General features: G+C 36.2%; 1 protein-coding gene across 1 annotated transcript in view; it reads left to right on the forward strand.

Annotated features, from left to right (window-relative positions):
• Positions 1-1,375: 1,375 nt before the first annotated feature.
• The window catches only part of CPNE4 (copine 4), a 943,422-nt gene continuing 921,059 nt past the window's right edge, over positions 1,376-23,738 (forward strand). Inside the window, exon 1 of the mRNA XM_053714296.1 lies at positions 1,376-1,500. The gene's annotated coding sequence lies outside the window, so the exon portion shown is untranslated. The remainder of the gene's footprint in view (positions 1,501-23,738) is intronic.

A 23,738-nucleotide genomic window follows, 5' to 3' on the forward strand; every position in this document is an offset into this window, starting at 1 on the left:
AAAACAAACAAAAAAACTGAATGTAAATTGCACACAACATTCAAAAAATATCACAGATTGTATTAGTCCATCTAATCTGTAAACTACTGGAGATTTATAGATGTCAGATTACCATATGAGATGTATCATGTTATTACTCTGCTGTTCTAATGTAAGGGGCAAGAGACTCAGATTACAGAATACTTAAACATATTTATGCATAAAAAGTGCAAGACCTTATGACTGATCCCCTCTCCACAATCAATGCCTAGTCATTAGTCAACACTTCAAGGTACATCTTTACAATGTGGTAGGGAATCCCTGTATTATTATATCATAGGACAGGAGGCCAAAAAACAGCATTCCCTGCAAAATCATGACAGATAACATGCATATCTTTTTCATAACTTCTAACTCTAATTAAACATTCTAAAGCACCACTAACCAGAAGAAAATATATACAACATATAGTGTCAATATAGTATTTATTATTATTATTATTATTATTATTCTGCTGTGCATAGAACAGTTAACAAACCCATTTTCAATTACTATTATTATTATTATTATTAATAATAATAATAGTGTTATCAGTTGATTGTCTGAAAAATATTGTGTTGTATAGGTGCATTACATTATTAGTCTATTATATATTATTTATAATAGTCTTATGCAAATATAGATATTCGCTCACAGATATAGCTTAGTATCCACTTATTTTATTTAAATTCTCAAATCTCATCCCCTTTTCTAAACTTCTTATAAATAATACTTTCTCTTACTACTTGTGTGTTTTATGTTCAAATAATACCTTAATAATATAATAATTTTATTTAGTATAAGTATATTTGTATATTATGGTGCGCGGTTTATTTGTTTCTTAACAAACAATATTCATTATTAATATGTATTTGATGATTTTGACATCTGAAGCAAATAAACAAAACATAATTGCAACAGTGAGGTGCTAATTACTGTGCTTCTCATCTAAAGTATAATATTGATGCAGGTGTATGAGACTGTGGTTATTTCTTAAGAAAGCTTTGTGCTTAGGAGGTGAGAGGCAGATTGTATGTGCAGGGACAGAGCGCAGCACCCAGGGGACACATTCTACATTTGAGTCGTGCCTAATAATATGAACCACTAGATGGCGTCTGGGCTTATTATTCTGGAGCGCAGCTGGCAGTATACACAGCATTGTGAAGGTGGATTTTTCTTCATTCTGTGCAGAGAAGCTGCCATCTCCCAGTCAGAGCTTTCACTATCTCCATCCCTTCTTCACTTCTTCATTCTCACGTGTTACTTTAACCATTCTGATCCAAGCTTGCAACAACACATTAACCCTATGCATTCTCACCTTCCCCCACGGTGAGGATGGACATGGGATTTTCAGAGATGCTATCAGACTCCACTTGCAACAACATCATCTTCTTTATATAACTACTCTTAAGAAGAAACACTTGGAAGAGGACCTAAGTGGGATAGCTGGGAAGCCTCCAGCCAGTGAAGTTCTGCATTAAGGTAAAATAAATCTCATGCACTTTTATCTTATTCCGGTGACTCTAACTTCCTAAATGTTTTGCAAACCCCAAAAACTTCCTTTAAGTACTCCAGCCCCTTTCATTATTATAGGGCAGCAGTGCTTGGGAAGGCATTGTATCTATAGAGAGGTTAAAGTAACCTGATCCTTAATGTAACCTTTCTTTGATCAGTCATGAATTTCCTGCGGCAGGGGTGTGTTCTCTTTCCATGTTGGGCTGTAGTAATAATAATAAAAAAATCTTAAATATATTTATTTTGGCATAAAGCAAAATGAAAACATTTTTAGTATTGAAACTATGTTCAGAATACTGTTTAAATGGTTTCTACATGTTTCTATGTAATACATTTGTGTATTAGGAAGTGCTGTTGGACTCTATTTTTAATGTGCAAGTTGTTTATCATAAATTGCAGAATAACTATGTATAACCATGTTACTATGCGAGTGCTGACTAATTATATTGAATAAGTAAATGTTCTGACTAATGTACAGTATCTATATTTACTATATTAATTGGTGTATTTATTTTTGGGACCAACTGAAAGAATCATACTTCCAAGCAGCAAATTTTCTTTCTAGTTCTAAAATACAGTTTTTTTTTTTTTTTTAAATTTACCAGGGTGCTATCCCCAAATTGTTACTTTATTACATGTATATTTGGGTCAAACGTCTCTTGCATTATAGAAAGATGCACGTTGTACGCTGAAATTTAAATACACTAATATAAACCAACTTAATAAAACAAATAATAAATATATTTTCTGAAAAATAATGTATTACTAACAAGTATTATATAAGAAAGTTCGCTCTTTAAAAAGATTGGAATGTTGTCTTGCTTGGGATTGCCATGGTTTTGTTACATCACAAATAATGAACAGACTACAGCCTTTATTAGATGAATATAGGATAATTTTGCTGTCTCCTATGTTTACGTATTTTTATTTTAACTTAAACAATTATAAAATGAATAATTATTTATATGTGCTTTGTACTTTGTTAGAAAGTATAGGGAATGTTCCTGTGTGTTTCAGCACCAATCTGCTGGACAGCTACATATCATGCTGGAAAAGCTTAGAGCAAACACTAAAGCATTACTATATCAGATTACTGGAGTCTGTAACTGATTTAATGGTAATGATTTACGAAAAGATAGCATATTACAGTAGGGTTGGAGCACATTCATTATGAAGAATATTGAGAGTACACTAATTAATGTGTGTTGACTTTATCGATTATTGTAAAGAATGTGTTAAAACACCTGTATTGTTTCTTAGATCTTGAATAATGACTATTGCATAATCATTGTCTATGAATGGGTTTGGAAAGGTGAATTCATATTGTATCAAGTTGTCATATCTTGCAAAGCTGCATTATATTAAACAGGAGTAGAGGTAAAACATATGATACTGAGTTCAACACTTACAGAGCTTTAATGTATATATATATATATATATATATATATATATATATATATATATATATATATATATATATATATATATATATACACACACACATACATACAGGGGTGGGGAATACCACTATAGTATAGCTGCCAGGAGTTTCTAGTGGGGATATATATATATATATATATACATATATATATATATATATATATATATATATATATATATATATATATATATATATATATATATATATATATATATATATATACCATAAGAAATTGCATATTTGCCTTATATAATACTAATTTAGAGCAGAATATTATGTATAAAAGGGGTTTGTGTGGTTTTGTGTTTGTATCCATGTTGGAATTTAATCCACACACATTTCCATAGTAGATTTCCATGCTATCTAATGTCATCCCTGTTTTGTGTCTGAAAATGTGATTACTTTAATAAGATATGACACTACAAATAGAAAGCTGCATGACAATAGACACTTATGACTTGTGAAATGTATGAGCTATAGAATGTATTGTGTTGTGCGTGGGTGCTAATACTTCTTGTGTAAAAGTAACACTTTGTTCTGAAAGTAAACATTTCTTGACATGATTTCTGCTGTCTGTATCTTTTGCATATTACTTATCTATCTCTATAAAGTGGACCTGGGATCTGATTTTATTTAATATTCACTGATGTAATAAAAGTGATAATATCCAATCATGGCAGATTTACCCCAAGAGATAAGTTTTTCATTGCTCCCTGACCCTCCAACCTACATGTGCCCAGTAAGTTCACCACTAATGTGTACTCTCTAGTAAAGCTTGACAAATCCCTGGAGCCAAGGAGATACAACTTCTACTACAATTTTGCCTTTGACTCATTTTTTATTTAATTTGTTTAAAATATTTATGCATAAAAAAGATTGTAAAATATTGTCTGTCTCAACTGCTATCTTACAAACAGATATCTGATTCAAAAAGCCTACCAATTCCATTATACAGATTCTGATTTGCTGTACATGGCATAATGTAAGGGGACAGAAAATGCATTGCAAAGTTTTATAACCTAAACTGCTAGAAAGGTGCCATTTGGAAGAAAGTACACATGGGCAGATGTCTACTTTACCTATTGAGAAAGTCAATCCTGTATCTAGGACATAGCAGATTTTTTTTAAAACTTAAATAGACAGTGATGTCAAATTAACAGTTTTAAACAGATTTTTTTTAAACTTCTATTTTACTTATATTATATAATTGGTTTTGTTCCCTTTGCATCCTTTGTTAAGAAGCAGACATAGGTAGGCTCATGAACAGCAGTACACTACTGGTAACACGGTACTGATTGGTGGCTATATATACATGCCCCTTTTAGCTAAGATTGTCTAACCTTTTATTGTAGCAGTACAAATATCCACATACATCTTATTAATTGTTGGGAAGTGGAAATGTTTTTTTTTTGCCTATACTTGTATCTGCCATATAAATTGCTCAAATTCTTTAGAAAGCATTTTCGTGTTGCACAAATATTGAGTGAAAACAAAGTTGTTGTTTTTTAACCTATGATAAAGTCCTGCTTAGAAACCATATTGCATTCTGAGTAGGACATAGATGGTGATCCATTCATCAGCATCATATGCATGTAGCAACCAATCACCAGCCGTGGCCTGATTGGGACAAACTAAGGAGCATAGCTGGCATGTGAGATTAGCTGCATATTTTAATCCCTTGAGAGTTTACATTGTTACCAGCAAACGTGTGCAGTATTAAAATTATTTTAACAATTCCAAAATATGCACCCTCCTCAAGTGTTCAGCTATTTCTGCAGTTTTTTAAGTTTGTTGTGATTTTTTTGCATTGTTTTTTCCCCAGTCATACTCATCTTTAATTAAAATAAGGCTCTACAATTATGTGAGCAACCAGTTTCTTTGGGTACAAAAAATAGTGCTGTTCTAAATATCTAGCAGCAGATCTCCACAAACTAAGCACTTTTTTGCCTTTGTTTCAGTGCACTAACTCCCTCAGCTCATGGGTAGAGAAATCCCTAGCATATGGAAGGATATTTTTAGTTATCTTTGGTTAGATAAAACTTACAAGCAGGCTGTTTGCGCTCTGTTATGTTTTGCACATTTGGGAACCTAATTTTGTAAATGTATCAGTGCTTTCAAATCTAGAATAAAGATAATATTTTCACAGCTTGATAATCTTGCTTTCTTAACACATTTTGTTTTCTGTAACTGAAACAATTCTTTCCTGAATACTTTTTAAAATTGTAATTCTCAAGTTTTCCAGCTTTGACTGGGATGTAATCTAGACCTATGTATTCAACGCCTGCAAAGTTTTTAAAGGGAGAGTCTACACTTTAGTCAACTTAATGTCTTACCTTAGATTAAGCTGCAAATAGCCTCCTGAACCTTTTTCTAAATAATGCAGCAGGAATGGTACAAAATTTATTTTAAAATGAATATTGTTTCTGGCCACTATGAAATGGCTGCCAAGCTCCACCCACTGACGACATCACAATCTGGGCTGCATATGACATCCAATCACAAAAGGCTCACTAGTTGTATTCAACATACTGCTAATGTTATTCAGCAGAGTGCCTATGTAGCCCAGATCATGATGTCATTAGTGGGTGGAGCTTGGCAGACAATTCAAAGTGGCCAGAAACAATATTAATTTTAAAACAACTTTTTATAATGGTTGAAAAATAAAGTTAGACATTATTATAAAAACAATATGTTCTAATTAATTACATCACTGTATTTTTACATCAGCATTGTATTTTTACAAAGTATCATCTTTACTGTGACACCTCAATAGGGAAGCACCATTATGGTTTCTACCAGACTCTCACAAAAAAATATTGGAGGATTAGTAAGTGATCTGGGGAAAGATATGTTCACCATCAGCTCTCAAATCAGATCTCTATGGCTCATGAACTAACACCCTCTAGTGGAGAAAAACTTTCAAAATGCAGGAATGAGAGAAGAGGCGGTCTTCAAGGGCTTAGAAACTAGCATATGAACCTCCAAGGTTTATCTTTTTACTAAGAATACCAAGAGAATAAAGCAAAATTGGTGATAAAAGTAAATTTAAAAATTATTTAAAATTACATTCTCTGTCTGAATCATGAAAGTTTATTTTGGACTAGACTGTCCCTTTAAGCATATAATCAGACCCAGAAAAAGGTGGAAAAAATGTGTTTAAGAGTTTGAAACTGCAAATTTAACAATTGATTATTGGTCACAGACTGATTCGATAGATGTAAATGACAGGTGTAAATGAGGCCCTGAATTGACAGACAAATTGAATTACCTGAGCCACTAATTGACTCACCTGTCCTCACATATTCTTAAAACTGGTATGTGTCCAGGGTTCTGAAGGTAAATATTGGTTAGCTCTGCAGTGTAGCTTGTTGCAGAGTCAAGATAGTATTCAATATATCCTCCAGCTCTATTTTCATAAGTAAATAGAGGTGCAAAATAATTAATGTATATGTTTTTTTTATTTAAAAAAGATGCCTAATAATGCAGTTTATAAAGAGTTAAATGTCCCTTTAAAAAGTATTTTGCAATATTGAATGATTAGCAAGATAACAGCATATATTAGGAGTAAAGCTTATATCAGAGTTACCTCATTTAAATATTTTTTTTTTTTTCACTTTAAAGTAGGAATTGGTCATTCCATTGACTCTTTGTATGATAGACAGGACGTCAATGCTAATATATAAATTGTGTACCTACTTTGGTAGGGAAGGAGTTAAATATTTACTTTCTAAGTATTATGATCAATTAAACTTCCTCTTTAGAGTCGCCAACCTGTTACATTTAACAAACCTCTCACACGATTCTCACTTTCAAATCAGAACTAATTGTCATCATCACACAATTGCAGTGGTTAAAGGGACAGTCAACACCAGAATGTTTGTTGTTTAAAAAGATAGATAATCCCTTTATTACCCATTCCCCAGTTTTGCATAATCAACACTGTTATATTAATACACTTTTTACTGCTGTGACTATCTTGTATCTAAGCATCCTCTGACCGCCCCTAATCACATGACTTTTAGTTATTATCTATTGACTTGCATTTTAGCCAATTAGTGCAGTGTCTGCCACAATCCACGGGCATGCTCACAATGTTATCTATAGGGTTTACCTGAACTAGCTCTCCCCTGCTGTGAAAAGCAAATACAAAGCATGTGATTAGAGGCGGTCTTCAAGGGCTTAGAAATTATCATATGAGCCTTCCTAGGTCTAGCTTTCAACTAAGAATACCAAGAGAACAAAGCAAAATTGTTGATAAAAGTAAATTGGAAAGTTGTTTAAAATTACATGCCCTATTTGAAAAATAAAAGTTTTTTTTGGACTTGACTGTCCCTTTAACACAAAGAACATCAATTAAAATGACTCATTTAGAGATATACTGTGCTACCTAAGATCATATCTTTGTTTACTTTATTCCATTTTAAAAAAAAAATATATATATATCTCATTTTTTAAAACAAAAAAAAAATGTGTTGCAATTAAAAATTAAAATATAGTATTCTTTTATAAATTATAAATTTAATTTGATTATATATTCATGCTTTTTGAAGTGAGTTGCATAATTATTTGAGGACAACTTAACTGACACACAGGTAAGTGATGGCTAAATTTGGCGCCCCAGATGTTTTGGAACTACATTTCCCATGATGCTTAGGCACACTGTATTCTAGCTGAGCATCATGGGAAATATAGTTCTGAAACCTCAGTGGTGCCAAGGTTAGCCATCACTGTTATAGGTAAATAATAAGTAAACTGAATGGCATACTAATCAATAGCCCATGCTCAGTAGAGGACTTTTGCTGCAAAAATCATGTGACTGTAGAACTTTAAGGGACAGTCTAGACCACTTACACAATTTTGATTACTTATTGTTACATACCAGAGAAGCATCCTGCAACTGGCCCCACATCTATGAGCTTGTAAGAAGTACATGAAACATTTCAATATTCATTGATTGCTAGGATCTGAAAATGGCCGTCATGCTCCACCCACCTATTGGGTATGTATTTTGGTATGTTAAGTTTCTATAGTCACAATCAACTCTTAAATAAGTGCACTGCTAACCTTTCATACAAGAAAACAGCTAACTGGACAAGTAGAAAGCTGTGGGTGGAGCTTGACGGACATGTTCTTCTTACAAGCTTATAGATGTGGAACCTGATGCAAGATGCTTGTCTGGTATGTAACAATAAGTAATAAAGAATAAGAATTGCATCTGGACAGTCGCTATAAGTTTAATAATGGTAACTCCCTTATCCCGCTAAAGGCAGGGGCTACGCTGATGTTTATTTTGCAAGAAAACAGAAAAGTTTGCGCTTTTTAACACAATTTGTCTTTTTATGCTTACTTTGATTTAACATATTTTAGGAAAGAAGCAATGTTTCATATCCCTTTAAACATGTATATTTAAAACATAGATACATTAAACACGCTAATATGTAGATATAAATTCACACATGTGTACACACTTGTACATACATACAAACAATCACTGTGCATATGCGCTGCAATATACACACAAACACTCAATGTAATACACATACAGACACACATACATCTTGCCATTAATTAAGTAGTGTTTATTTTACAAATAAACTGGATTGTCTTGGATTTTACTATATTTGTGAAAAAAAAACATTTATAAAAAAAACATATTGACAATAAATAGAACATAATGTTGTGTCATACTGAAACATCATAAAATAATTGCTCTTATAGTTTCTGAACTTGCATGAACAGCTGTACACTAATAGAGGAAAAGCACAAATAAATTAAAGCTGGCAAGGATTTTTTACCCTGTTCCCAGGCAAGGAGATTTGCCTTTGGTGTATGCTTGTTATGGGGATGAAGATTAGGATACGGATGTAGGTGGACCTGTGTCAGCTTGAAGAAAAAGTGTATGAAAAACAACCAACATCCTTATATTATATCTCACACCAAGGAGAGGGGGTACCTACCCCTTGTGGCATACAAACCAGAGGTGGTTAAATCCTTGAGTTTGTGATTCCTGAAGTAAAGGTTATGTTGTGCAGAACAGGGAAGGTGCCATGCCAGGGAATTAGGGAGGGTAAGCACTTCTAGGTTATAGATAAGGTTTTAAATAAAGAATTGTGGACTTTTGAACCAAAGTCTTGTATTCTGTATCATTATTTAAATAAAGCGGTTTTCTAGGGAAAAGTTTTGGGTGGGTTTTTGGTGATGGTTGTTAGGATTGTAAAGGGCTTCCTTTACCCCATCTTCATTTGGAATGCAAAGTAGAAGATTTTATTTATTTACATCCACAAATGTGTGCATTCCTATTAACGGACATAAGAATGCTGACATAGACATAGGGTTTCCACCTCAACTATATTTTCCTGGACAGTTATGAGTTACACATGCTGCAGGATGTTCGGGAAGGAGCATGCATTGCATACAGTGCTGCTGGACAACACTTCCCTCCCTGCACACCCTGCTCCATGTGTAACTCATAACTGTCCATGAAAATATGGCCGAGGTGGCAAGCCCACTTAGACATTACATTGATAGGTGGATATGTACATGTACCGCTCCTGATTGGCCCACTTGCCATGCCCATTTCAGGATTTGTTAATCCTTAGCAGAATAAAGTGATATGTTTAACTCCTTTGCAGGGGCTATAGGAAATAAAAATTAAACTTTCATTATTCAAACAGACTGTAGAGTTTAAAAAGTGTATACTAAAGCAGGCTTATGTCCTGAGCACTATATGTCAACATTGCGTTTAGCAATATTATGCATACAACCAGTAGAGGGAGCTTTAGAGTTCTATAGCTTCAGCCAATGGTAAAATTCTATGGTAAACTAAGTCAGAGAACATGACAGCTGTATAGCTAGAATTACTGTTTGATAAAGAAAACTGAACACAGATTGAAAGTTTATCTATCTTTAGATCCAAGCCATTTATGCAAAAGTTGTAAGTTAATGCAGAGCTGTGGATGTTTCCTGCTGTCAATCAGCACTGCCTTCTGCACCTCCCTTAATAAGTACTTGTGTGAGTTTGCTACATTCAAGACTGCCATATAGTGCTCAAGAAGTTAACACACTCCATAAACTTCCTAGGGGCTAGATTACAAGTGGTGCACAAACTGCGCAAAACCCTGATGCCCATTATGCAGATTTAACATTCCTATGTTCTTCACATAGAAAATAAAATCTAATTTTAATTAATAAATATATATTTCAATATATATCTATTAATATTAATGTAAAATAGATATATATTACCTATCTCTCTCTCTATAAAACAGATATAAATAGATATATGTATTTACAATAAAATTGCATTGTTATGTAAGTGAAGAACATTGGATTGTAAAATATACATAAATCGTGTTGGGTTTGCGTGCGAGCGATAGGTGTTAGCTTTTCTTCTTCTTTGTTTTCAATAGACATCTATAAGGAGAAGAAATTAGCATGGTCACGATATCACAGTCCTTTAGTTAGCAAGCGCTTATTTTTTTTATCACATGCAAACGTTTTTACTTACAACTTGTAATAACTGACTTGCGCAAAACAATTACTTCTAGCGAAATATACACTTGAGTGCTAAATAGCACGTCACTTGTAATATAACCCTAAGTTGGCTATCATTGAAATGAGACAGTTTTTGGCAACAGGGCCAAGAGATTGAGGTACGTTTTGATATAAAAGTAAATTGAAGGTCTTTTTTTAAGACTACACTATAGTTGAATTATGATAGTGTAGCTGTGACTTCCATGTCAAGCAACATAGTAACTAGTTACATGGTTAAATAGATACACACTACAAATTGTGCAATAATCACTAATGACAGAATCATCTAATACGTTAGATCATATGATCATTGCTTTTATGTACCTTTAATTGAACGCTTCAGTTCTACACCTAGTAAAGGCAGAATGAGGGATTGCATAAGTTTCTGTTGCAGGGAAACATAGTTTCATTTTTTTTACAATGTTCTAATCACAGTTGACAGACATAGATCAGGGTTTGACACATTTATATCACACTTGGGAGCCTGTAAAAATATTGAGGAGCAAGTGACACATTATAGAAGCCAGCAAAGAGTAATTACATCCGGACAGGGTTTTTTTTGAGGGGGTACTCACCGGTACTGAGTACCCCCATCTCTGCCAACTCCTAAGAGGTAATATTTGTAATTAACATGTAAATACTCTAGTTTTCACAAGAGGGGCTGCAAAATACATCAAACATTATACATAATGTTGTCCCTTTGCTTTTATCAAAGTTGCTGAGCAGAATATATCAATCAATAATCAATGAGTACCGGCACCTTTTCTTTTACAAAAAAAGCACTGCATCCGGATATGTAGGATAATATAAAAATACAGGAGCCACACAAATTATTCGAGGTCTCAATTCAATGGTTTCTGGGATTTGCCAAGCCCTGATGAATATAATAATTTCACAGCTCATCAAAGTTAAATTTTAATTAGAATATTGAAGTAAAAAAATAAATATTAACATTTGTTATTTGTTTTTTTAATAATAAGTCACTGGTGTTAATAAGTACAGCTTTGAATTAAAGCCCTCCAAAAGTTTTATAGTTAAAACCTGATACATTTTTTTTATCATTATTCATTTATTGAGCTTCTTTATAAGATAGAAAGATAGATGATCACATTTAATAATAGCTGGGTTATATAATACATGTTCCTCTAGTCAAACACCACTATCTTGATGATACCCAGAGATTTTAAGGGAAAAGGAATTTGGGTATTGAAAGACTGAGAACAAACATAAAAGAAAAGTCGGGAAAAGACAATAAGAAGAAGAAGAAGATAGAGAGAGATGGGGAAACTGGAAATCAATGAAGGTAAAGGACAGGGACTGGGCATAATAAGCAGCCCTGGAAAATTTGGACAAGCCATATTTTTTTTTTTGAGTCAGTAGAATGCACATGCCCCATTTTTCTCAAAGGGGATTGCTGGTTTACTTCTTCCCCCATATATTTTTCAGAATTAAATTATATTAGTTTGTATTAAAAAAAAGTGTCAAATTGTTGTTATTTAGGCACCCTACAACCCAAATTGCATCCATTAATCACCCCTTTAAATGTTAGCTTCCAGCCCCAGCTGCTGCAGCCCACCGGGAAATCTCCAGGTATCATGGTAGGCCAATCCGGGCTTAGTAAAGGAAAGAGACAGATGAGCATATGAAATTGAGAATATGAAAAGAACACTATCAGATAATATTGCTAGCAAAGTTTAGCTAAAAAGAGAAACAGATAAAGTAGACATGATATAGGATGCTGATAATAAAATGCTGGCTATTCTTTACAAGAGTTGTGGTGTTCCTGGTGGGTCACTAGAGGGCGCTGCTTCACCACCCGACAAGACATGACATTATCCAGGGCATCGCCTCGAAATGTATTTGCTAATAAACTGTGTGAAATAAATCCATTATAAAAAAGAGAGAAATAAATCTTTCATTTTACACACTTACTTGATTTTTTAATCTTTTAACAAGAATATTATTTTTTTTCAGTACTATTATTGTGTACTGAACATATTTAGTAATAATATGCAGTTACCTTAATAATTGTCTCAAACGCTATGGGCCAAATTACGAGAGGGGCGCTAATGATAGTGCGGGATGCTATAAGCAATATCGCTGAACCACGTTTACATAAGTGTGCAACTTAATATTACAAGTCTAAGGTAAATTATATTTACCAGAGAAGGGTTAGCGCAGCCAACATTGCTCTAGTGCAACCTATACTTTCAGTGGAAACCGCAACCTCGTTAAATAGAGTTGAAAATTATAGTTTGCACTTGAAGAAAGCAAAATTTGCTCTAGAATATTTAGCGTGACTTGAGACCAGAAGTAAAATGTATGGGTTTAACCCTTTAAGGACACAGCTTTTAGTTTGCTCAATTGTTTTATGATGGAAAAATTCCGTCATATGTCCTTAAGAGGTTAAAAAAAATGTTTACAAAACACATAAAAAAACCCCCATATTAAAATATAGTATTACACTCATCTATATTCACTCATATATAAACTTTTTGATTAAAAAAAAAAATCTTCAAATTGCTAAAAAATTGTTTTAAATGGGTTAAAAGGGATATGGTATATGGCAAGGTATTTGACTGGAAAGGGCTCCAATGAATACAGTATATATATATATATATATATATATATATATATATATATATATATATATATATATATATATATATATATATATATACTGTATATACTGTATATGCATACATATACATATACACACATACACATATATATACACACAAACACACAGGGGCGTATTATAGCCTATGCAGACAAGGCCTGTGCCTAGGACGGCAGTCTGGAGGGGGAGCGGCATTTTCTGCAGTGCAGACACTACTTGTCTCTCACATAAAGATTGACTAACGCCGGTCAAGGAGTCCTGGCCTGCCCTCACCGGAGATGTAATGACTGAGGGATGACGCATATGCTGTACAATTGATTAGTGCACTGTATGCTGCAAACTACTTGAAAACTTGCCTACAATAATTGTATTTCTCTCTATATATTGCTCTGTTCATTGTTGACTTCTCTGAGGCTATGTGATTATTATGAAACCCGGACAGTGCTGACAACATGTGACTTCGGCACGGTCCGGGTCGCATTAATAAATCACACACTCACAGAGTCCAGAAAAGTAACACAAATATATCAGGCAAGTTGGCAAACAAACAGCTTTTCATATGCTTTTTTTTTATTTATGTAAGCCGTGTTATACCCTATTGATGAACCTTCTCTGTCCTGAGCCAGCCAATTAATGAGCCCCACTACAGCCCACATCATGCCATCCCATCATCCGCACTTCAAACGCAGCTGACTAGGCTATGTGATTATTAATGCAACCCGGACCGTGCCAAGGTCACATGATTTCGGCACGGTCCTGGTTGCATTAATGATCACACAATCACAGAGTGCATAAAAAACACTTGTGTGAATTTGTATGTCGCTGTCACACGCTGCCCGGTGCCCCCCTATTGAAGAACATGAACCAGCCATGCAATGAGCCACATAATTCTATCTTCAAAGATAGCTATCAGCTACTAAGGACTAGTGTGTTCCCTTCAGGGGCGGGGATATCTCCTGCTTAGGCTGTTCTAAAACTTGGTACACAGAGGAAATCAGGAGAGCAGCAGGGTAAATTATCTGGTGCAGATTGCAGCCAGTCTAGGCATTAGCCACACATAGGGGGTATTTTGGCCTAGGCAAACAAGGCACCGGCGTAGGGGAGCAGATTGGGAGGGGGCAGCACTTTTTTGTAGCTATATTAGTAAGAAGCTTACAGTTATTTTAGAAGTATTAAACAGGTATGTAAGGGAGATTTTGCCCAAAGAGCTTACATTCTAAGGGTTATAATAAGAGACTGCCCATGGAGCTTACAGATTAGAGGTAGCTCTGAACTTCTCTTTTATTCAGCTAGCTATTGCCTTTAGTTCTGTTGGCTTTCAGCACTTAGTATTCTGTTTGGGGAAGTATTGTTTCAAGAAATCTGTGTTTGTTTTTTGTATATTGCAGCTATAGGTGTGTTTGTGTATATGTGTGTGTATATATGTGTATATGTGTGTGTATGTGTGTATATATGTGTATATGTGTGTGTATGTGTGTATATATATGTATATGTGTGTGTATGTGTATAACTCTGTGTGTATCTGCGAACATTTATTTTGAAAATACCATAAAAAAATCACTCCCTGACCAAAAAATATCACAGCTAAAAAAGGTCTACAACCTTAGAGGGGGATAGGGGGCAGCAGGCCACACAGGTCTTTTTTTACAATTGATATTATCTGCTGTGTACTGCTCTGAAATCTGAATTATATGTTTGTATTGAATTTGTAAACAATAATAAAGTAGGGCTTTTTAAATACTGTATTGGTTTTGGATGGCATTGGCATGGTATATTAACATTGGGGTTGTGGCCTGACAGCCAATGATGACAGACTCTGAGTTTTAATCCAATGTGCGTCTTCTAACCAGACCTGGTGAAGGCATTTTAGAATCTTACTCAGTCTGGCATCAGTGACTGTTATTCATAAGCTTTATCACGTTTATGGCTACCTTACAGTTTGGCTTAGATGGGAGTAGATTGCCCTTCAGCCGCATAGATAGGAATAGCCCATAAGGTAGGAGATGTGAAGCCTCACAATATTGGGGCATACCTGGGTCTGCAGTGATATTGGACTCTTAGATGCTGCTTCACACAAGGACAACAAGCAGAGCTGTAGTAGTGGGGGAGTCAGTCCTGAACACTTCATACCACACATTGCTTTGTGTAATTTCTGCTACTGTTACATCTGGAACAGTAAACAAACCATATCTGGCTCAAAATACTCTATCCTACCATTAAGAATACCAATATTTGTGTGCTACTTGTGTATTTTTTCAACCTGCTTTTCTTTTTATAATTTCTGTGCTCATCGGTAGAATGACACAGACTATTACAGATATTGGTGTGTGTATATAACGGAAAAGCCAGTTTTATGTAAGGAATAACTTGGCCTGGCGTGTAGGTAGTTGCAGAGCCAGCCTGGTGTGTATCCATGTGTGAACATTTAATTTGGAAATGTAATAATAAAAAAAATAAAAAAATCACATTACTCCCAGAAAAAGTTTTATGGCCAAAAAAGGGTCTAAAACCTGAGGGGCGGTGGGCAGTAGAATTTTGAGTGCCTAGGGCAGCACAAAACCTAAATACGCCACTGTGTGTGTATATATATACATCCACAGCCTGCACTCACTCCTGTATGCTTGATATGTTGCTCAGGTGACTCCTCATTTTTCAAATAGAGATTTAGATACAAAGGAGGGCACTCACGGGCTTTCAATCAATATAAAACTTTCTTTATTTATAGAAGGCCGAAACGATCGTCTGGAATTGTTGTTTCTCTTGTTCAGAGAAGAATTGCCTGGTATTTCAGTGCTGGACTGTCATTGGGCAGGATCAGACTGATATGCTTCAGGATATTTTATTTCTCTGTGAAGGAGCATAGTGTGCTAAAAGAGTATGCACCCTGAGTGGCACTGAAAATAAACAGGCACAGAAGTTTTTATAGCTTTTATTCTGTCCAGGGCTGTATTGGGCAGCCGGGATACTGGGAAAAATCCTGGTGGGCTGCCGGCCGACAGCTCAGCTGGGTGCTGCTGTATAAATTATATGATGTATTTAATTGTTGCTCGCTTGCGATATTGAATTTGTGGCCGGTAAATATCTAACAGTCCCTGTTACACTGACTTACACATACTCACTGCAGCACTGTGTCTATAAGTTATAACCTTAAACCTAACCTATACCTAACCCGTCCCCTTCGCCTTCGGCCCCGCAAGTACTACCTAACCGCTAACCTTACCGCAGTGACAGAGTCTGTGTCTGTTTATCACTCACACAGTCACAGGCTCAGTCTGTCACAGTGTCAGTGACTGAGGCCGGCGGCGGGCTGGGCAGGGCCACTACTGGGCCAGGGTCCAGGAGAACTCAGAAATCTTATGCAGGCCGGGTTAGGTGGGGCAGGCCGGGCCGGCGGCTTACGTGACGTCACTTGACTGACTCACATCACTCTGTGTCTCTGTCTTCCATTTTCTCACCACGTGACATAGTGGAGGGAGCCTCAGCCTGGGTCTGGGAGCGGCTGCGTCTGCGTCAGTGACAGTGAGCCAAGCCATTGTTGAGGAGTACTGTAAGTTGCAGCAGGCCAGGTGGGGTCACGTGTGGTAGCAACTTGGGCAGCAAAGCAGAGGCAGCAGGCATATTCATTCATTCATTCAGTTCAGTCCAAGACAGTCTGAACTGAGCTGAACGATCGATCATCAGGATTCAGTCACGATCATACAGTATGTAGTATTTTTTTATTATTATTATTGTGAATGTGAACATGAAGTGAAGTCGTAGTACTGCTGACCTGTACCACCGTTGGCTGCTAAAGAGGTAGCTGCCCTCTCTGGCAGCCAAGGGGTTAAATGGATACCGTGTTATGCTGGTGGGTCTGTAAACTGAACGGTAGTGAGCGGCTGAGCCAGCTGTATGTACATAATTTATTAAATATGTTGTATATTGTTCAATGTAGTCTTAACCTATGGTAACCGCATTGGTACATACAGGTTGTTCTATAGTGGCCTGTCACTGATCAAATGGGCTGAGGGCTCAAGCTTGCATGCAGTGTAGGTATAATATACAGGGAGTGCAGAATTATTAGGCAAGTTGTATTTTTGAGGATTAATTTTATTATTGAACAACAACCATGTTCTCAATGAACCCAAAAAACTCATTAATATCAAAGCTGAATAGTTTTGGAAGTAGTTTTTAGTTTGTTTTTAGTTATAGCTATTTTAGGGGGATATCTGTGTGTGCAGGTGACTATTACTGTGCATAATTATTAGGCAACTTAACAAAAAACAAATATATACCCATTTCAATTATTTATTTTTACCAGTGAAACCAATATAACATCTCAACATTCACAAATATACATTTCTGACATTCAAAAACAAAACAAAAACAAATCAGTGACCAATATAGCCACCTTTCTTTGCAAGGACACTCAAAAGCCTGCCATCCATGGATTCTGTCAGTGTTTTGATCTGTTCACCATCAACATTGCATGCAGCAGCAACCACAGCCTCCCAGACACTGTTCAGAGAGGTGTACTGTTTCCCCTCCTTGTAAATCTCACATTTGATGATGGACCACAGGTTCTCAATGGGGTTCAGATCAGGTGAACAAGAAGGCCATGTCATTAGATTTTCTTCTTTTATACCCTTTCTTGCCAGCCACGCTGTGGAGTACTTGGACGCGTGTGATGGAGCATTGTCCTGCATGAAAATCATGTTTTTCTTGAAGGATGCAGACTTCTTCCTGTACCACTGCTTGAAGAAGGTGTCTTCCAGAAACTGGCAGTAGGACTGGGAGTTGAGCTTGACTCCATCCTCAACCCGAAAAGGCCCCACAAGCTCATCTTTGATGATACCAGCCCAAACCAGTACTCCACCTCCACCTTGCTGGCGTCTGAGTCGGACTGGAGCTCTCTGCCCTTTACCAATCCAGCCACGGGCCCATCCATCTGGCCCATCAAGACTCACTCTCATTTCATCAGTCCATAAAACCTTAGAAAAATCAGTCTTGAGATATTTCTTGGCCCAGTCTTGACGTTTCAGCTTGTGTGTCTTGTTCAGTGGTGGTCGTCTTTCAGCCTTTCTTACCTTGGCCATGTCTCTGAGTATTGCACACCTTGTGCTTTTGGGCACTCCAGTGATGTTGCAGCTCTGAAATATGGCCAAACTGGTGGCAAGTGGCATCTTGGCAGCTGCACGCTTGACTTTTCTCAGTTCATGGGCAGTTATTTTGCGCCTTGGTTTTTCCACACGCTTCTTGCGACCCTGTTGACTATTTTGAATGAAACGCTTGATTGTTCAATGATCACACTTCAGAAGCTTTGCAATTTTAAGAGTGCTGCATCCCTCTGCAAGATATCTCACTATTTTTGACTTTTCTGAGCCTGTCAAGTCCTTCTTTTGACCCATTTTGCCAAAGGAAAGCAAGTTGCCTAATAATTATGCACACCTGATATAGGGTGTTGATGTCATTAGACCACACCCCTTCTCATTACAGAGATGCACATCACCTAATATGCTTAATTGGTAGTAGGCTTTCGAGCCTATACAGCTTGGAGTAAGACAACATGCATAAAGAGGATAATGTGGTCAAAATACTCATTTGCCTAATAATTCTGCACTCCCTGTATAAATATGTGTTATGTGTGTGTAATATATATATATATATATATATATATATATATATATATATATAAAAAAAAAATATATATATATATATATATATATATATATATTATGACATTGTAGTGATCAACTAATTTAATAATTGGTGAAATCTGAGCCGGAGGGGGACGTGGCTGAGTCGGAGGGGGCGTGGCTGAGTTGGAGGGGGCGGGGCTGAGCCAGAGGGGGAGGGGCCAGGCCATACAAATTTCCAGGGCCAGTCTGATTTCTCAGTCCGGCCCTGGTTCTGTCTCAGCTGAGTGCATCTCTCTCTCTTTTTATATTTATGCAAATTATATTTATGCAAATTGCTCTTGGGTCTCCCTAAGAGTAAAAGGGGAAACCAGACGTGGACTCCTTGCACACATGCTCATAGAGAGATGCGACTGCACCTCACTGATGAGGCCCACAGAAGACTGAAACGATCGTCTGGGGTTGTTGTTTCTCTTGTTCAGAGAAGAATTGCCTGGTATTTCGGTGCTGGACTGTCATTTGGCAGGGTCAGACTGATATGCTACAGGACATTTTTTTCTCTGTGAAGGGGCATAGTGTGCTAAAATGAACAGGCACGAAAGTTTTTCTAGCTTTTGTTCTGTCTCAGCTGAGTGCATCTCTCTCTCTTTTTATATTTATATATATATATGTATGCTTCATATGTTGTTCAGGTGACTCCTCAATTTTCAAATAGAGATTTAGGTACAAAAGAGGGCACTCACGGGCTTTCAATCAATATAAAACTTTCTTTATTACATGAGTCAAATCACAAATAAGTCAATGTTTTAGCTGATACAGTCAGACTTTTTCAAGACAATCTATAAATGAAAAAAAAAATACATTAATCTAAAGTGCTATAACCAATACACACAATAGATTGTTATACATCAATTCTCAAAAGAAACAATTATCAAAACCCAAAATGCTCTCCCACCAAAAGCCCATTAACTATAAAATGTGGAAATACAAAAACTGAAAACACAATTTTAATTTTAAAATGCGTATTAAAATGTTTCTAGCAGTACACATTATATATATGTCTGAGTAATATTGTTTAGAGGTACCTTATAAACTCTACCAATTATACGCTAATCTTGTCATGATTTACCTAAATATGAATCTAATATTGCGGTTGCAACTAATGGGGAGAAACCTCATAAGGCCGTGATAGCACTTATAGAAGACATCTGTAACGTGATGTATCATTGACCCACTAACCATGTAACAACTTAGGTTAGGCACAGTGCAGTAACGTGAGCAGATATGCATAAATGTCAATCATAGTACACACTCAAGCTCAAGCTTTACAACACGGTGACCAGTATTCTTACAAGGCCTGGCATTAGACAATCTATGCTCTTCACATAGGGAAATCAAAAGAATATAGTATCTACCTTAGTGTGATTGAAATGCAGCTTCTCACGCCATTCCAGATAGGAGTATGTGTCTGTGCTTACAAACCCTGTTTGAAATACCCGCTTTAGGATTAACGTCACTGAACGTATAGCACATTGATAGGAGGGTTTAGAAAGGGGCGTGTATGTATATATGTGTATACATGTGTATTTATTTGTTTATATGTGTAAATATGTATGTGCACACATGCATACACATAAAAACATAAACCTCTCTCTCTTCATTTACATAAATAGATACAGATAAATATTTTACAAAAAAATAATCATAGATATAAATATATATTTAAAAATTAAAAGAACATTTTCTTCTATGTGAAGAACATAGGAATTTAAAGTATTCCTAATGCTTTAGCGCAGTTGATCTAGCACAGTGTCGGCTTAGACCATGATTGATAACTAATAGGTTTTTTAGTAGATGAATTTAACAAGGCCGCAATACCAGAAGTCCTAAATTTAGTGCACATGAGTCTTTTGTTTGCAGACTAACTTTTTACTTTCTACTTGTAATACCGGCACTAATGTGGTTGCGCTCATTATTTGCTTTGAGAAAATTTAGCACGCCACTTGTAAGATGGCCCTGTGAGTGGAGAAATATTAACAATAAAATTATCTCCTTGGCTGCCAGAGTGGACGGCAGTGCATTGTGTAACAGCTAAAAATGTTAACAGGTTATATCAATATATGAGTTTTCCTTATAGTTTGAGTTCAAAATAATTAAAATCTGCTAACGTTTATGCTTCAGATTAAGGCTTATGAATTTTGGGCAGATGAATAAGTTTAATTTACCATGTATATCTGTATGCACATTATCTATTATTAATATTTCAAAATTAAATGTTACTGACTAACAATAATTACTTACTACTAAAATTAAGTGCCTGAAGTTTATCGGCATATTATAGGACTTGCAGCGGCAATGCATATAGGGACAGATTACAAGTGGAGCGGTATTTAACGCTCCCGCAAAGTGCTAACTCCACTAGAAGTAAGCATTTTACTTGCGCTGGGTTTCACTAGTATTACAAGTTAAAATAAGCTGTTGTGCTAACCCGATGCGTGTAATAAGTCAAATTTAGAATACTGCGGCGTGATAACTTATAGAAATGAATGCAGCAAAAAACTCTAACACCCTACTCGCGTGCAAACACTATTGCATATTCTCAAGTGCGCTAACCCCAAATGAAAAATAAATATTTCACATTCCAATGTTTTTCAGATAGCAGAATATGTTCTATTTATTCATAAATATATATTTCTACATATATCTTATGGTATTTTAGTACAATATATATCTATACCTATACCTATATATATATATATATATATATATATATATAGGTATAGATATATATAGGAATGTCTATTTAACAATACATTGAACATATTCTGCTATGTGCAGACCATTTAAATGTGAAATATTTACAGTAAATACACAGTATCACACTTTATTATATATGGATATTGCATAAATATGTTTTATATGTCTATGGGGCCGAATTATCAAGCTCCGAATGGAGCTTGATGCCCCTTGTGATGAAGGAGCGGTCTAAAGACACCGAATCGTTAGGGGGCGGTATTGCACAAGCAGTTCTGGTGATGCTGTCGGCATTTATCGATGTATAGCGGACATGATACGCTACATTGTATCATGTCCGCTCGCACTTTGATAAGTATGCCCCTATATATGTATAGGTATGTATTTATATGTTTATATGTGTATATATGTATTTAAATAAATACATCTGTACACACATGTATACATTTATATATAAATCTGCAAGTTTTCTCTGTGAAAAAATCACAAAAAGACAAAGGCGCCTCCTGGTGTAATACAGTTGGTGAAAGAGATTTGTTAGGTTATCAAAAAGGTACTCACAAGTGGAGCAGCACCCAATTGTGCTAAATCAAATAGACTGGGATCTCACAGTGTCCCAGCTCACTGACACTGCAAGGAAACTGGTTTCTCCAACGTCTTGCCGGACTGATAGAGCTCAGACTCTCACAAAGAGGTTTACATAAAACCAAATTTTATTAATAAAATAAAAATCTCAGTGTCTCATGACACTAGATATTAAAAGAACAAGCAACGCGTTTCTCAGACTGCTATCTGTTTCATCAGGCCTAAAAGGGATTTCAGCTCTTTTACTGCCCTTAAAAGGGCAATCAACTCTATTCCAGCCCTTTAAATCCCTAATATTTTATCATGCACGTGCATGTGAAGCATAGCTAGATTTAAAATACTGCAGCTGCTCGGAGCACCAGTGGGGCTTGTATCATCTCAGCTGTTAAAGGGATACTAAACCCATTTTTCTTTCATGATTCAGATAGAGCATGCGATTTTAAGCAACTTTCTAGTTTATGCCTATTATCAATTTTTCTTCATTCTCTTGCTATCTTTATTTGAAAAAGAAGGCATCTAAGCTAAGGAGCCATACAATTTTTTGTTTAGAAGCCTGGAGAGGTTTATTGGTGCTGACCAATCAGCAAGGACAACCCAGGTTGTGAACTAAAAATGGGCCGGCATCTAAACTTACATTCTTGCTTTTTAAATAAAGATATCAAGAGAATGAAGACAAATTGATAATAGGAGTAAATTAGAAAGTTGCTTACAATTGCATGCTCTGTCTGAATCATGAAAGAAAAAAATTTGGGTTCAGTGTCCCTTTAACAAATTAAGTCATTAACAGATGGTACAAGCACCTTAGGGTCTCTGAGCAAGTGCTGCGTTACAAAATGCTGGTGCACGGTGCATACTTAAATACACTTTTGAAACAGCAATAGATTTGATTAGAAGCATTTTTGCTAATGCATGTATATTACAAAAATGCTTCTTTTCAAAACTAAAATGCATCCATGTGGATTCCAATTTTTTTCCAGGTTTTTAGTCTCAGAACAAGACCTATTCACAATGTGCACCCTTTTCATATTTTGAGTCAGTATATGCTCCAAAATACTGGATCCGCCCGCCACCTACATCGCTGGATCACAGACTGCGCAAATACCCTCGCCCCCCCCTCAAGAAACCGTCCTGCCGCCAGCCCACCAACAAGGCCAGCTGGTTCATCCCCACCCTCCAGGACTCCAAACGCCACTGCAGACGATTAGAGAAAATATGGAGATCTAGCAAGTCCCCCTCGGACAAATCCGTCTACAAAGAAGCCGTCACCACCCACCACCACCTCATCAAAACCACAAAGAAAACCGCTATCCTAGACAGAATCCACGCAAAAACCCACAACAGCAAAGAGCTGTTCACAGTCATCAAGGAATTATCCAAACTCAACAGTGATACTAATGACATCCCACCCTCCCAGGACCTCTGCGACAACATCGCTACTTACTTCCACCGCAAGATCATCAACATCTACGACAGCCTTGAGCTCCAGAACTCACCACTCACTGCCGACCCACCCACCACCACCTCACCCAAACCCACCACCCACCACCTTCTACTCACTACCTGGAGCCCCCTCACCACAGAGGACACACTCAGAATCATGAAATCTATCCACTCCAGAGCACCCTCAGACCATGCCCGCACCACATATTCAACAAAG

This window comes from Bombina bombina, chromosome 5, assembly GCF_027579735.1.
Source record: "Bombina bombina isolate aBomBom1 chromosome 5, aBomBom1.pri, whole genome shotgun sequence".
NCBI classification, from domain to species: Eukaryota; Metazoa; Chordata; class Amphibia; order Anura; family Bombinatoridae; genus Bombina; species Bombina bombina.